Here is an 8,981-nt window from a genome sequence, read left to right on the forward strand (position 1 = left end):
AACCGAAGGCTTGAATCAAGGCCATCATCGCCAATGAAGTCATTACGTAGAGCGCAAAAGAACTGGTGAACCGTTTTCGGCAACCGGTTTATTGAATCGAACTGTCTGAAAGAACTGGTTCGCGGAAAAGAACAGCACTTCCCATCACTACCGGTGATCCGAAAACCGATGCAACCGGTTCTTGACTCGAGAACGAGTCAATGTTTCGTTCGTTATCTGGCTCGGTTCAGTCAGTGTACTGTTTGAGTAAATGAATTACTCCGGGATATTGGTTTATTTGAACTCAGAGGGAGTGTCAGCCATGTTAAAAAAGTTAACAGCTTAAGTCATTTGTGGATTAATGCTTATTGTAGACGCGAATAATTTCAAACGATTCAGTTCGATTTGGTGAACTGGTTCAAGAAGATCCGGTTACATCGAGTGATTCGTTTGCGAACCGGATATCACTAAACTGCAGTGTTGAGAACGCGCTCATAACAGACCCGGGAGAGAAGTCAATGCTGAATAAAGTCGTAGTTTTTGCTATTTTTGGACCAAAATCTATTTTCGATGCTTCAATAAATTCTAACGGACCCTCTGATGTCACATGGACTACTTTGAAGATGTATTTATTATCCTTTTGGACGTGGACAGTATACCGTACATACATTCTCAATGGAGGGACAGAAAGCTCTCGGACTAAATCTAAAATATCTTAAACTGTGTTCCGAAGATGAACGGAGGTCTTACGGGTTTAGAACGAAAATATTAACAGACACCAATGAAATAATTCTCACTCTTTATTAAACTAACCCTTTAATGCCTTTGAGGTGTTCAGAGTGAGTTCTAGACAATCGCTATCTATGCAATCAGTGCAGTTTAAATTTCTCCAGATAGAAGGGTCGTCCAAATGCATATCGTAGAATAAATCAACAAAAATATTTTGGTTTAGTGTAGCTGCTTTTATCATATGAAATATGTGGGTCATACTGACCCGCAAACATCATAATCAGAATAGAAATGATTATATGTGGCCACCTGTGTTTCAGGGAAGCTGCTGAGTGACGTGGCTCTGAGTTTCTCTCAGATGAGGCTGTTCTCCGAGGCGTCGGAGTGTTACGAGCAGGCGCTTCCTCTGGTCACAGACTGGCTGTGGTTCTGCAGAATCTGGGCGCCGTCTATAACGCTCTGGGTCAGTACCGGCAGTCCCTGAGATTCCACCGAGAGGCAGCGGCGCTCCACGGTGAGACACACACACCTCGGCACACCTGACACATCACAGCTTACATCAGTCATGAGCATGTGGTCATGTGTTCTACTGTTAGAAACAGCACTTTCCTTTCAGAATTAGTATACAGTACATGCAGTTTGTTGAGCACATGATGAATTTAAAATGCATTTGTCACCACAATACTCCATCATACGTCCAACTTGTTTTTTTAAATATTTGGCCATATTTAGTCTGAGAATAAAACTCTTTAACACTGTAGATAAGTCAGAATGCATAAATTAACATTAGATCTTCCTTTGAAAGTTTCAGGATTTGTATTTGTCACATACCAGTGTTATTTTAGAATCACTGAGATACTATTATAGTTTTTAAATTAATATTTTGAATGTTTTTATTTTTATATTTTCCGTTTTCATTTTAGTTAGCTTTAATGACTCTTTTGTGCCTTTTTGTCATTTTTTGCAGTTTTTTTATGTCTATAGTTTCCATTAATTTTATTTTTTTCAGATTTAAGTTATTTTAGTACAAGTGATACTAAAATGAGAAATGTTGCTATGGCAACTAGCTAAAATATGTTTATTTTATTTTATATTTTATTATTGTGTCCCATAAACAGTTATATAAACGATACAACTTGTGGTGAAATGTGGCGTGTCGCCAAAATACGCACAACAGGCCTTCAGAGACACCGGTACTGAACCACCGACACACACACACACACACACACACACACACACACACACACACACACACACACACACACACACACACACACACACACACAGGTACTAAACCACTGACACACTCACACACACACACACACACACACACACACACACACACACACACACACACACACACGCACGCACACACACACACACACACACACACACACACACACACACACACACACACACACACACACACACACACACAGGTACTAAACCACTGACACACTCACACACACACACACACACACACACACACACACACACACGCTCACACACACGCGCACAAACACACACACACGCACGCTCTCACACACACACACACACACACACACACACACAAAATCATTTTCAACAGCTTGAAATTTCATGTTATTTACAGGTCATTGACATCTCACTGTTAACGATTTATCATGCAGCTCAAAGCATTATGGGTAGAATCTCTCATCAGTCTATTCTGATTCATCAACACAGGATCCTAACCCAAACCAAACAAAACCCAAACCCAGGATAGAGCGGCTGTGTGAATGTGGTCTGGACTGTGTGGATGAGAACAGTCTATATGTTACTGTGCCAGAATGAATATCTGGAGGGAGTGCAGATCAAACTCCAGGACTGATTATTAAATCCAAACAAACACTCATAACTCCGTCCCTTCCTGCTGATGCTCTTATATGACACTGATATAAACACACCAATATCTCCACTCCACTCAATCTCCCAGTAACAGCGTCCACACACACTCTCTCTACACAACACCACACTATTCAGATCCAAATCTGTCTGGATGATCAGGATACGACTGGACTGTGTAAGTGACCGTAATCACTCTGCTGCTCTCAGACAGATGGAGGTGTTTATTCACTGTGTTCAGATCCAGAGTGAGCTGATGGGAATCTGATGGAGATAAAACACATCAGAATCAGGAATTATGAATCTGTTTGATCTTTTCATGTATCTGAACTCTTCATGTTCAGTGTATCATCAGTGTCTCAGTACAGATGACCTGATATCTGTGCAAATCATCATTTACATCATCAGTTAAGAAACTCTTCTTTCACCTTCTACAGGAAGAACATGAACACACTCAGAGAGTTTTTCTGCTGGTTTCTTACTGACTTACATTGTAGGAAGTCCTTCCTGGTTCTGGGAACAATGTTGGTGAATGTGACTGTGGAAATCAACAGACATGAACAGTGAGATTCTCATGATCCTGTATCTATTCCTAAGACATTTCTAATATGATGTTCTCCATGATATGAGATGATGATGGACTGGTTTCTGAGAGCAGATGAATCTCCAGGACTTTACCTCTGTCTGAGATCTTCTTGAGCTCCTCTTTGCAGAAATCCTCCAGTTTGTCTTTCAGCTGATGGACAGATTCTCTCAGAGCATCAGAAGAGTTGAGAGAACTGAAGAGATCATCATTTACGTCTGTAGATTCAGGAGGGGCTGAGAGAGACTGTAAACTCTACAGAAAACAGAAATCAAAACTCATCAGCTCCACACTTCACCCAATAACCTGCAGAAACATCAGATTTGTGCGGCTCTTGTTGACTCGACTGATCTTTAGTAACTCACCTCAATCCAGCACTTTCACAGCATCAGCTTCATTCTCCTCATATTCATTATCTCACATTAGAGCTACAGATTCTAGTGTTTAACACTTACACTATTTGTGAACTTTCTAGGAAATTAGTTGCTGGATGATAAATGTCCATCTGCTAAGCAATCAATGGAGTCTCAATGTAGGGTTGAGTAGATTTGCTCAGAAAAAGCAGCTCAAAGGCTACGATTAGATTGAGCATAATTTATAACTTTATAGCGACACTGAAACTTCACAAGGACCCTTAAGACACGCTCAGGTTTGGTTTGGTTTCAATACACTGAAGCATTGCTGATATACAGCCTCACTTCATGTTGGTTGTCTTCATGGTCATGTAAGTGGTGTCTTTTTCAGAAGAAGATGATCAGATGAGAGTCTGACTGATGATTATATAATAAGACCCTCATGAAATGTTTCTCTGTGAGTCTCTGTCACAGCAGGATCTGCTCAGGTCCACTATGATCCTGTTCTTGTAGATCTGTGTTACCTGCAGGAACTGGATGTGATCCTGTGTGTGTGAAAGCTGCTCCAGCTCAGAGTCTCTCCTCCTCAGATCATTGATCTCCTGCTCCAGTCGCTCCAGTCATCCTTCAGCTCGACTCACTGCAGTCTTTTCCTGATCTCTGATCAGTCGTATCAGCTCAGAGCGGCTTCTCTTAATGGAGCGGATGAGCTCAGTAAAGATCCTCTCACTGTCCTCCACTGCTGTCTGTGCAGAGCGCTGTTAGGACACACAGTGATTCAGCTTCAGTGAGTCTGAACTGAGACGGAGACAAACTTCTCTTCTTCTCCAGACTCACCTTATGAGACTCCACAGTCTCTCTCAGCTGCTGAAGATCTTTCTCTCTCTGCTGGATTCTCTGCTGGAGCGTCTTCTGCGTCTCCTTCAGCTGCTTCTGCAGGACAAACAGATGATAGTGAATCTCACAGAAAACTACTGCCACTAAATCATCATGAGAACAGATGAATCCAGTAAATGTAGAACTGATAACTCATGGCTGTAGGGTCAAACTCCAGAAGTGATGATCGGTTACAATCATCGTACTTGAATAAACTCTTCGCAAAGACCCCGAACAATGAATATGCTTTTGTGGCTCTTTAATGTGTCATGACAGATCGCTATAGCACCTCAGTTAAGACTTATTTCAATATTGCGTGGCAAAAAGAGATCCGATCAATTATCCAGATAGAGAAGTCACTTAATGTTGTCAAGTGTAAACGCATCCTCTTTCACACATCGGTCTGTCTCTCTCGCCGCAGATGACCCGTCCGGTCAGTGGCAGGCCTGTGAGGGTCTCGGTGGGATCAAAACACAGATGAGGGACCCGGATAAAGCTGCCATGTACTATAAAGATGCGTATTTTCAGCGTTTTAAGTCACAATCACAATTTTTATCAGAAAAATTGCAATCAGAAAAATCCCAAAAATAATTATTCCAAATAAACAAAAAAATTTAAAAAAAAAAATTACAAAAATTATTATTATAATAATTGAAATGTGATCAGACGCTGTTTACAATGATCTTTCACCAACAATAAAAGTGAACAGAAACTGAGCAGCCTCCAAAAAAATTGGATTATTATTTTAAAAGGCATTCAAAAAAGGAACAGAGTATACTAAGAATATAAAAAATAATAAAACATACAAAACTCACCCCTGACTCCCAACAACGAACGATATAAGAACTCAACCCCCAGCGTAAGAACGGACCACACACAAACAACCCAGGTATCCAGTGTTGTCATATATATATATAAAATTCTACAAACAAGCACACCTAAGGTTTAATTCACAACATGCAATTTTTATCAGAAAAACACAAATAAACTAACACACAAATTTCAAAACAAAAACAAAAATAACCACTAAAAAAAATTTTTAATAATAATATCATAAAGGTTTGAAAATTAAAAATTATAAAAACAAATAATTACATAAACATACATTTTAATATTTTAACATTTAAAAATATTATCATATATCAATATCAACATATAACCACAAAGTTTTTGAAAATGAAGAATTATAGACATACATTTTTACTTAATTTTTTATGCTCTTTTTTTTTTTAAAATAACTGTTTTCTATTTTATTTAATTGTATTTTTATTTGTACTGCCCTAGAAACATAATTTTAGGCCAAATTGTACTGCCCTACAAACAAGCAAACCTGGAGTTTTTTTGTTTGTTTGTTTGTTTTCAATTGCATTTTAAATCACAATAGCAATTTTTTATGAAAGAATTTTTATTAGATTTATTAGAATTTAATCTTCAGGTCATGTAATGTATTGCAGCCTTTACATGATAAACCTTGCATTTGAAAACACGACTGAGTCTTTAAACTGCTGAATGTGATCGTCAGGAATCTGAATAACACGTATGATAGAGCAGAGGTGAATCAGCAGATCCTCCCATCAGAGTCTTCAGGATCGGCAGCACACGGTCAGTCTGAACAGAGGAAACATAGAGAGAGAGAAGCCTTCAAACAAATGAACTCTGGCCTCATAGGTGACGTGTCTGCTGAATCTGTGAACGGGTATGAGTCTGTTTCTCATGTATTTAGAGTGCATAAATCTTGTGCCGTGGATTATTTGATGATGTAAATGTTTCAGCACACACCCATTGGTCAGGAGCACGGTGACTCCACCCCTCTCTCAGCCTGACAGTGATGAGGCCACGCCCCTGGCGAGGAGACTGAGGTCCAGATTCTGCACAGTCATGTGACATAAAGGGTAACATCTCAGCTCTTCTAGGGTTTTTAGGGATTGTGTTTGCCGTGGCGATGCTTCCAGACCACAAACACAAAGATTCAACATGAACACAAAACTGAAGCAGGACTCTCCGGAGGAGCGTTAGTGGACGTCCCGTGTGTGATAAATGACGTGGACATATATTCTGTTAAAATGTGGATCAGATGCCCTGAACTCTTGTGATGCCAACTGTGTGATCATGAGTCATGCATTATTTCATGCAGTATTTCTGTGTTTTAGCAGGGCAAATGTCTTCTCATTATTGTCTCATTTCAGTCTCTTAACACTTTTAACAGTTTCTGAGCGAATCCATCCGTCTCATCCAAGATTAAAGCACCTACTGCACTGATAATAACAAAATAAGTTTGATATCAAAACGTTTATCAATCAGTAAAGTTATTTTCCACACAGACGCATGTCCACACTCTGAGATGTCTAGGTTTTTACACCTCAGATGATAATATTAGTCACACTGTTCCTTGTAGCACAGCATAACATGCATAAGGAAACAGTTATTGGTGTCGCAGTCCTGAATAAAAGCATAACAGGCATAATATCAACATGACTACTTAACACAACATAACAACAATACTCCTTAATAAGTAAAAAACACTATTAAAAAAAAAAAAAAACAACATTATAATTCCCTCAAAAACAAAATAATTAATGGTTAATATCGGGTTGTAAAATCACTGATCTATATATGACTGGATCGCTCATCGCGTTCTAAACTGCCAGCAGGCAGTGAAGCCACCGGAAGTGTTCGATCCGCCATTTTACTAATCCCTACCGGCAGAGAGCACCATTGAGTCACAGCTAAAACGCTGTCCTAAAATCACCCGATATGAAGCGAATCAGTCAAACAGGACTAGTTTTTATGTTATGTGTATGTTAATTAATGTTTACTTCAGGTGTAATCTGCAGTGTTTATGGTCTTTTGGGGCAGTATAAGCGATATATTTAAACCGTTTAGGTGGGTGTGTCTGCTGCGCACTGATGACACAGGTAACGATCCAACACAAAATATAGCCTATTTCTTTATGAACATAATTATTCAGGAATTATTAAACATGAACGTATTAGTATCAGAAATAGATTTGAATATATTACAGTGAATAATACAATAGCGTCTGTTAATATTGCTATATACTGAACTGAAAAGCTTAACTTACTATCTTGGAAATAAAGCCTTTAAATGTCTTTAAATCCATACTGTGTATAGTAAGTTATTTCTGTGAATAAATTATGATGTGTATATTTTTAATGTCATGATTGAGCAACATCTATTTCAGACTCTCCAAGATCGCGGAAATATGTTTACTAGCAGAAACGTTACCGTTTCCATGTAAAATATTGTATGCTGAATTAATAATTATTTTAACAACCGTTTGAATCATTACCTGCTTCAAAATGAATGCTGTTAATGAAATCATTGTTGAAACATTTGCACTTAGCGCTGAATAACGAATAAAAACACTATTACATTTGCAGTTAGCGCCTACTGTACGAATAAAACACTATAACTAAATTATATAAACAATGAATAACTGTACAAGGCAAATAAAGGTATACAAAGCATAAATCTTTCTTCAGATTTCAGAATGAGCAGTTTGTGGTTTGTTTTATATGTTGAGGTCGTGTCCGTCTGGTGTTTATCATGTTCATGATGTTCACTACTGTAATGAACGTAGCTTTTTAATAAGTAGGGGAAATTCCCGACATTTAAAAAAATAACCGTTTACATGCCAAGGGAGTCTACATTGCAAGAATGTACAGGGATACTTCAGATTTAAAAACGCTGACTTGTTATGTCACGTTTTCTCATTAAAATCATACAATTTCCTATTAATTCAATAGAACGTTTACACACACTAGGGATTACCAATATGGCGGCGCGGCGGCTTCACTTTCATGACGTCATGAGCAATCCAGTTCTATATTATATATCAGTGGTTGTAATGGTAATTATTGGTGTTAAAGCGACTAACCACACCCATTACTTACTAGCCACGCCCCCAAACACGTCAGCCAACCCGATGTACGCAGCCTACTGGAGAAACAACTTTGAATCATGTTTTATTAAAAGTCAGCTTTATTAAATGAAATTAACAAATCATCTGATACCATTAAATATTAAGTATCTGGCTTGTTTTGTTTGCTAAATCAGGCCAATAAGAGACTAATAAATACAACTCTTATTTTGTATATTTCTTATAATGTGTCATTAAAATGTCTACAAATGTATAAATTTGATCTGAGATTAGGTATTTAAAAAAAGACACATGGACACTGGTTCGTGAGTTCACAAAGATCAACCAAATCTAAAGTCTCATCGGCCCTTAGATACGCGAAGTTCCGATCTGAATCAAGTGATTCGTGATCCGATTGGAGCGCTCGAAACAGAGAATCAATCTCCTACAAAAAGATAAAAATTATTCGAAGCAATCGAAAAACTCATAATCAGTTTCGAAAAGCTCCGAATCACCCATCACTCGTTTTAAAATCATTACAAGCGATGTCAAAACTCGAAAATGCAAGTCAATCGCTTGAAATGAATCAATCGGAGCGTCAATCGGAGCGGAGTCACGAGTTCGAATCAATCGGAGCGCGGTTCTCAGTTAATTGAATCGGTTCGTCTATTCCTCTTCGCGTCTTTACTTCAGTCACGTTTACTCGACACTCAGAGCT

This window comes from Cyprinus carpio, chromosome A16, assembly GCF_018340385.1.
Source record: "Cyprinus carpio isolate SPL01 chromosome A16, ASM1834038v1, whole genome shotgun sequence".
In the NCBI taxonomy this organism is placed as follows: Eukaryota; Metazoa; Chordata; class Actinopteri; order Cypriniformes; family Cyprinidae; genus Cyprinus; species Cyprinus carpio.